The following is an 8,910-nucleotide window of genomic DNA, read 5'->3' as shown; positions in this document are numbered from 1 at the left end:
AGCTCTCGAGTGCAGGGGCCTCTCTCCCGTAGAGCGTAAGCTTGTCAGGGCAGGGGCCTCTCTCCCGTAGAGCGTAAGCTCGTCAGGGCAGGGGCCTCTCTCTCGTAGAGCGTAAGCTCTTGAGGGCAGGGGCCTCTCTCCCGTAGAGCGTAAGCTCGTCAGGGCAGGGGCCTCTCTCCCGTAGAGCATAAGCTCTTGAGGGCAGGGGCCTCTCTCCCGTAGAGCGTAAGCTCTTGAGGGCAGGGGCCTCTCTCCCGTAGAGCATAAGCTCTTGAGGGTAGGGGCCTCTATCCCGTAGAGCGTAAGCTCCTGAGGGCAGGGGCCTCTCTCCCATAGAGCGTAATCTCTTGAGGGCAGGGGCCTCTCTCCCGTAGAGCGTAAGCTCTTATGGGCAGGGGCCTCTCTCCTGTAGAGTGTAAGCTCTTATGGGCAGGGTACTCTCTCCTGTAGAGTGTAAGCTCTTATGGGCAGGGACATGTTGAGTGTAAGCTGTGAATTTAGTTTGGAAGGCACGCAGTGTACAGTCATGAGAAAAATGAAGCCCACCCTCTTTTTTTATTTATTGTGTCCTGATATGTAAAACTAAAGAAATCAAAGAGCGTGGACTATGGTTTTTCTTTTTACGACTGTATATGGACACACATCTACATGCACAAATGCAGGCAGATCCATCATGACCCATGTTATCGTTCATGATGCGTCTGTGCAATGACTATGGTTGACTTATGCCAGATATTTCTTCATCTCTACTCCAGGCCACATTGATCACTGGGGCTTATTTTTAATGTGAAAATATGAAATTCAGGTAATAAATAAAATCCTCAGAGAAGAATCCGTGAAGGTTTGGAGTCCAGCCTTCAGAAGCTTGCACTCGCTATAACTTTATATGGGTCACCAGAGAAATTGTCCACAAGACCTTGGGAATTTGTGGATGTGGTTGGAGATGTTGGCTGGAATATCTTTGACATGAACACAATGAATATGATGGGTACAAAGATCATATCGTACAATGCTGGGTGTCAGATTTCTATGGTTATCCGTGCAAAAAAAACTTTCTGATATACGCAGCTGTCCTTCGTTCTCACCATAGATGTATTCAGGGGAATAAAGGACATAGTGCCGTATTTCTAGTTCAGGTCTAAGGGCCTTTCACATCTGCCAGTAATCGGGAACAAGCAATTCTTGCTCCCAATCATTGCCCCATGTAGATATGCCGCACATCACCCAACAATTAAGTAAGCGCAGCCCCCAAATTGTTGTTTCTCTGCAGTGAATTTCCTGACCAACCATGGAATATGCTGCTGACAAATGAAAGCAGTATGGGGACGAACAATATTATTACTGAATCATTCGTCCGCATACTCTCGATGGTTGCTTAAAGGGAGTCTCCATTTCAAAGTAACTAGGGAAATCCATTTCAAAGTAACTAAAGAGACAACCACCGCAAACAATGCTTCTGCTCATCACAGTTATCACCCTCATTGTCCTACACTTCCTGAAATACCCCCAAGACCCTGTGTCCAGCAAAGAAGTATTTATCTCTCCATCGATCTTACCCACCCATCTGGCCTCCTCCTCAGAAGTTTTCCTTACCCGGAAAGCCTTCCTCTCCAAACACACACGGCCACCTCATGCCCTCCTTACTCCCACTTACTAACACTCTCTCTGCTTCTCTTTATTGCTGGCGATATATCTGCATATCCTGTCCCTCTTCAGCAAATCTTTCTGCAACCCCTCAAATCTTAAGACACATTTCCCCGGCCCCTGCTTCCCGTGTCCCTCCTGCAGGAGCATTATAGAACACTTGCTGTGTCTGCAACAAACTCTCCTTCATTCACAACCTTTTCATCTCTTACAAACTTTCTTTCCTGGGTTTATCAGAAACATGGCTGACATCCTCTGACACTACCTCCCCGGCTGCACTCTGGTATGATGGATTTCAGTTCACTCTCCCAGTCCCAGCAGCAAACATGGTGGAGGAGTTGTTCTTCTCGGACAACTGCTCCTACAGCCCATCTGCACTACCATCCTCTATTAGGATATGAGGAGGACATAGTAATGTCATTTGGCATTGGTGTACCTTTTATTGACATGATTTAGGAGTGTGTATGACTTTGATCACTTGTTATTAAGTTTTTTGGGAGTTGAAGTGACAGCCATTTAGATTTTTTTTCTTTTAGGCTGTTCACCGTACGGGATAAATACATTTTGTGTTTTAATAGGTCAGGCATTTTGGGTTGTGGCAGTGCCAATAATCTTTATTTTTATATTGTTTATTTTTAATGCGGAAAGGGAGGGGGTGATTTGAATTTTTAAAAATATCTTTAAAACCTTTTTTTTTACCCTGAAATGATCACTTAACATTGCAGTCTATGGGAAATTTAGTACATTCTTGTCAATCCCTGATATTATCTCATTCAGCCTTAAAAAGCCTTCCCTTGACCCAGTCTCTTAATATCACCCATATCACTATTACCATATGCCTCAAAGCTACGTGAACAATATGTCCACCTTGAACTGTCCTCCTACTGCTTTTGACCAGCTACAATCTGACTTCCGACCCCACCATTAAACTGAAACTGCCCTTACTAATGTCACCAATGACCGACTAAATGCCAAAGCCAAATGATATTACTCTGTCCTCCTCCTCGTTGATGTGTCCTCTGCCTTTGACACCATCAACCACTCCCTTCTGTTACATACTCTCTCATATCTTGGGTATGGATCACCTCATACCTCACAGACCAGACATTTAGTGTCTCACACAACACCTCCTTGTCTCGTCCTTTATTTGTTGATGTCTCTTAAGGCTCTGTCCTAGGATTCCCGCTCTTCTCAATCTATGCCTTTGGCCTGGGACAGCTCATAGCATCCCATGGCTTTCAGTATCACTTCTATGCTGATGACCTCTCTGGTCCAAATGTCACCTCCCTACTATTCAGAATCCCACAATGACTCCTTCTTTTCCTCTCGCTTTCTAAGACTTAACTCTTCCAGCTCCAGGGCGTCTTTTCTATGGACTGGTGCCCAGAACTGGACTGCATATTCCAGATGAGGCCGCACCAACGCTTTGTAAAGTGGTAATATCACATCCCTGCCCCGCGAGTCCATGCCTCGTTTAATGCATGACAATATCCTGATCGCCTTAGAAGCAGCTGATTGACATTGTGCTGTAATTTAATCTACAAGGACATCCAAATCCTTCTCTACAAGTTACCCTCTAATGTTACTCCCCCTAGGACATATGATGTATGTAGAATATTAGTACCGGATCCTTCTCTACAAGTGACTCCATGGGATTACTCCCCCAGGACATACAATGCACATATGAGGCTTCTACTTACTGCTCTATATCTATAGTCTCCTTTCTGTCCAAGCTTCTGCTTACCTCTCACTATATCCAAAGCAGCCCCTCTGTCCTGCCTTGTACTTACCTCACTATATGCACAGTCGCCCATCTGTCCAGGCTTCTTATTACTTGACTCTATCCAAAGCTGTCCCTCTGTCCAGGCATCTTCTTACCTCACTGTATCCACACCCGCCCCTCTGTCCAGACGTCTTCTTACCTCACTGTATCCACACCCGCCCATCTGTCCAGACGTCTTCTTACCTCACTGTATCCAAAGCCGCCCCTCTGTCCAGGCATCTTCTTACCTCACTACATCCACAGCCGCCCCTCTGTCCAGGCTTCTTCTTACCTTACTACATCCACAGCCGCCCTTCTATCCAGGCTTCTTCTTACCTCACTACATCCACAGCCGCCCCTCTGTCCAGGCGTCTTCTTACCTCACTGTATCCACACCCGCCCCTCTGTCCAGGCTTCTACTCACCTCACTACATCCACAGCCGCCCCTCTGTCCAGGCTTCTTCTTACCTCACTACATCCACAGCCGCCCCTCTGTCCAGGCTTCTTCTTACCTCACTACATCCACAGCCGCCCTTCTATCCAGGCTTCTTCTTACCTCACTACATCCACAGCCGCCCCTCTGTCCAGGCGTCTTCTTACCTCACTGTATCCACACCCGCCCCTCTGTCCAGGCTTCTTCTTACCTCACTGTATCCACACCCGCCCCTCTGTCCAGACGTCTTCTTACCTCACTGTATCCACACCCGCCCATCTGTCCAGACGTCTTCTTACCTCACTGTATCCAAAGCCGCCCCTCTGTCCAGGCATCTTCTTACCTCACTACATCCACAGCCGCCCCTCTGTCCAGGCTTCTTCTTACCTTACTACATCCACAGCCGCCCTTCTATCCAGGCTTCTTCTTACCTCACTACATCCACAGCCGCCCCTCTGTCCAGGCGTCTTCTTACCTCACTGTATCCACACCCGCCCCTCTGTCCAGGCTTCTTCTTACCTCACTACATCCACAGCCGCCCCTCTGTCCAGGCTTCTTCTTACCTCACTACATCCACAGCCGCCCCTCTGTCCAGGCTTCTTCTTACCTCACTACATCCACAGCCGCCCTTCTATCCAGGCTTCTTCTTACCTCACTACATCCACAGCCGCCCCTCTGTCCAGGCGTCTTCTTACCTCACTGTATCCACACCCGCCCCTCTGTCCAGGCTTCTTCTTACCTCACTGTATCCACACCCGCCCCTCTGTCCAGGCTTCTACTCACCTCACTACATCCACAGCCGCCGCTCTGTCCAGGCTTCTTCTTACCTCACTACATCCACAGCCGCCCCTCTGTCCAGGCTTCTTCTTACCTCACTACATCCACAGCCGCCCTTCTATCCAGGCTTCTTCTTACCTCACTACATCCACAGCCGCCCCTCTGTCCAGGCGTCTTCTTACCTCACTGTATCCACACCCGCCCCTCTGTCCAGGCTTCTACTCACCTCACTACATCCACAGCCGCCCCTCTGTCCAGGCTTCTTCTTACCTCACTACATCCACAGCCGCCCTTCTATCCAGGCTTCTTCTTACCTCACTACATCCACAGCCGCCCCTCTGTCCAGGCTTCTTCTTACCTCACTACATCCACAGTCGCCCATCTGTCCAGGCTTCTTATTACTTGACTCTATCCAAAGCTGTCCCTCTGTCCAGGCATCTTCTTACCTCACTGTATCCACACCCGCCCCTCTGTCCAGACGTCTTCTTACCTCACTGTATCCAAAGCCGCCCCTCTGTCCAGGCATCTTCTTACCTCACTACATCCACAGCCGCCCCTCTGTCCAGGCTTCTTCTTACCCCACTACATCCACAGCCGCCCTTCTATCCAGGCTTCTTCTTACCTCACTACATCCACAGCCGCCCCTCTGTCCAGGCGTCTTCTTACCTCACTGTATCCACACCCGCCCCTCTGTCCAGGCTTCTACTCACCTCACTACATCCACAGCCGCCCCTCTGTCCAGGCTTCTTCTTACCTCACTACATCCACAGCCGCCCTTCTATCCAGGCTTCTTCTTACCTCACTATATCCACCGCCGTCCCTTTGTCCAGGCTTCTTCTTACCTCACTACATCCACAGCCATTTTCTGTCCACGCTTCTTCTTACCTCACTGTATCCACACCCGCCCCTCTGTCCAGGCTTCTTCTTACCTCACTATATCCACACCCGCCCCTCTGTCCAGGCGTTTTCTTACCTCACTGTATCCAAAGCCGCCCCTCTGTCCAGGCTTCTTCTTACCTCACTACATCCACAGCCGTCCCTATATGCATTTGTCTTCTTACCTCACTGTATCCACAGCCTCCCTTCTTTCCAGGTGTCTACTTACCCCACTGTATCCACCACCATCCCTCTGTCCAGGCTTTTTCTTACCTCACTATATCCACAGCCACCCCTCTGTCCAGGCTTCTTCTTACTTCTGTATATCCACAGCCATTTTCTGTCCATGATTCTTCTTACCTCACTGTATCCACCGCCGTCCCTTTGTCCAGGCTTCTTCTTACCTCACTATATCCACACCCGCCCCTCTGTCCAGGCTTCGTCTTACCTCACTATATCCACACCCGCCCATCTGTCCAGGCTTCTTCTTACCTCCCTATATCCACAGCCGCCCCTCTGCCCAGGCTTCTTCTTACCTCACTATATCAACCACCGTCCCTCTGTCCAGGCTTCTTCTTGCCTCACTGTATCCACCGCCATCCATCTGTCCAGGCTTCCTCTTACCTCACTGTATCCACCGCCGTCCCTCTGTCCAGGCTTCTTGTTACCTGACTGTATCCACACCCGCCCATCTGTCCAGGCTTCTTCTTACCTCACTATATCCACAGCCACCCCTCTGTCCAGGCTTCTTCTTACCTCACTATATCAACCACTGTCCCTCTGTCCAGGCTTCTTCTTACCTCACTGTATCCACCGCCATCCCTCTGTCCAGGCTTCTTCTTGCCTCACTGTATCCACCTCCATCCCTCTGTCCAGGCTTCTTCTTACCTCACTATATCCACACCCGCTCCTCTGTCCAGGCGTCTTCTTACCTCACTGTATCCAAAGCCGCCCCTCTGTCCAGGCATCTTCTTACCTCACTACATCCACAGCCGCCCCTCTGTCCAGGCTTCTTCTTACCTCACTACATCCACAGCCGCCCTTCTATCCAGGCTTCTTCTTACCTCACTACATCCACAGCCGCCCCTCTGTCCAGGCGTCTTCTTACCTCACTGTATCCACACCCGCCCCTCTGTCCAGGCTTCTACTCACCTCACTACATCCACAGCCGCCCCTCTGTCCAGGCTTCTTCTTACCTCACTACATCCACAGCCGCCCTTCTATCCAGGCTTCTTCTTACCTCACTACATCCACAGCCGCCCCTCTGTCCAGGCTTCTTCTTACCTCACTACATCCACAGTCGCCCATCTGTCCAGGCTTCTTATTACTTGACTCTATCCAAAGCTGTCCCTCTGTCCAGGCATCTTCTTACCTCACTGTATCCACACCCGCCCCTCTGTCCAGACGTCTTCTTACCTCACTGTATCCAAAGCCGCCCCTCTGTCCAGGCATCTTCTTACCTCACTACATCCACAGCCGCCCCTCTGTCCAGGCTTCTTCTTACCTCACTACATCCACAGCCGCCCTTCTATCCAGGCTTCTTCTTACCTCACTACATCCACAGCCGCCCCTCTGTCCAGGCGTCTTCTTACCTCACTGTATCCACACCCGCCCCTCTGTCCAGGCTTCTACTCACCTCACTACATCCACAGCCGCCCCTCTGTCCAGGCTTCTTCTTACCTCACTACATCCACAGCCGCCCTTCTATCCAGGCTTCTTCTTACCTCACTACATCCACAGCCGCCCCTCTGTCCAGGCTTCTTCTTACCTCACTACATCCACAGCCACCCCTCTGTCCAGGCTTCTTCTTACCTCACTATATCCACCGCCGTCCCTTTGTCCAGGCTTCTTCTTACCTCACTACATCCACAGCCATTTTCTGTCCAGGCGTCTTCTTACCTCACTGTATCCAAAGCCGCCCCTCTGTCCAGGCATCTTCTTACCTCACTACATCCACAGCCGCCCCTCTGTCCAGGCTTCTTCTTACCTCACTACATCCACAGCCGCCCTTCTATCCAGGCTTCTTCTTACCTCACTACATCCACAGCCGCCCCTCTGTCCAGGCGTCTTCTTACCTCACTGTATCCACACCCGCCCCTCTGTCCAGGCTTCTACTCACCTCACTACATCCACAGCCGCCCCTCTGTCCAGGCTTCTTCTTACCTCACTACATCCACAGCCGCCCTTCTATCCAGGCTTCTTCTTACCTCACTACATCCACAGCCGCCCCTCTGTCCAGGCTTCTTCTTACCTCACTACATCCACAGTCGCCCATCTGTCCAGGCTTCTTATTACTTGACTCTATCCAAAGCTGTCCCTCTGTCCAGGCATCTTCTTACCTCACTGTATCCACACCCGCCCCTCTGTCCAGACGTCTTCTTACCTCACTGTATCCAAAGCCGCCCCTCTGTCCAGGCATCTTCTTACCTCACTACATCCACAGCCGCCCCTCTGTCCAGGCTTCTTCTTACCTCACTACATCCACAGCCGCCCTTCTATCCAGGCTTCTTCTTACCTCACTACATCCACAGCCGCCCCTCTGTCCAGGCGTCTTCTTACCTCACTGTATCCACACCCGCCCCTCTGTCCAGGCTTCTACTCACCTCACTACATCCACAGCCGCCCCTCTGTCCAGGCTTCTTCTTACCTCACTACATCCACAGCCGCCCTTCTATCCAGGCTTCTTCTTACCTCACTACATCCACAGCCGCCCCTCTGTCCAGGCTTCTTCTTACCTCACTACATCCACAGCCACCCCTCTGTCCAGGCTTCTTCTTACCTCACTATATCCACCGCCGTCCCTTTGTCCAGGCTTCTTCTTACCTCACTACATCCACAGCCATTTTCTGTCCACGCTTCTTCTTACCTCACTGTATCCACACCCGCCCCTCTGTCCAGGCTTTCTACCTCACTATATCCACACCCGCCCCTCTGTCCAGGCATTTTCTTACCTCACTGTATCCAAAGCCGCCCCTCTGTCCAGGCTTCTTCTTACCTCACTACATCCACAGCCGTCCCTATATGCATTTGTCTTCTTACCTCACTGTATCCACAGCCTCCCTTCTTTCCAGGTGTCTACTTACCCCACTGTATCCACCACCATCCCTCTGTCCAGGCTTTTTCTTACCTCACTATATCCACAGCCACCCCTCTGTCCAGGCTTCTTCTTACTTCTGTATATCCACAGCCATTTTCTGTCCATGATTCTTCTTACCTCACTGTATCCACCGCCGTCCCTTTGTCCAGGCTTCTTCTTACCTCACTATATCCACACCCGCCCCTCTGTCCAGGCTTCGTCTTACCTCACTATATCCACACCCGCCCATCTGTCCAGGCTTCTTCTTACCTCCCTATATCCACAGCCGCCCCTCTGTCCAGGCTTCTTCTTACCTCACTATATCAACCACCGTCCCTCTGT

This window comes from Bufo bufo, chromosome 1, assembly GCF_905171765.1.
Source record: "Bufo bufo chromosome 1, aBufBuf1.1, whole genome shotgun sequence".
NCBI classification, from domain to species: Eukaryota; Metazoa; Chordata; class Amphibia; order Anura; family Bufonidae; genus Bufo; species Bufo bufo.
The sequence above is the reverse complement of the archived record's forward strand: the minus strand, read 5'-3'. Positions refer to the sequence as shown.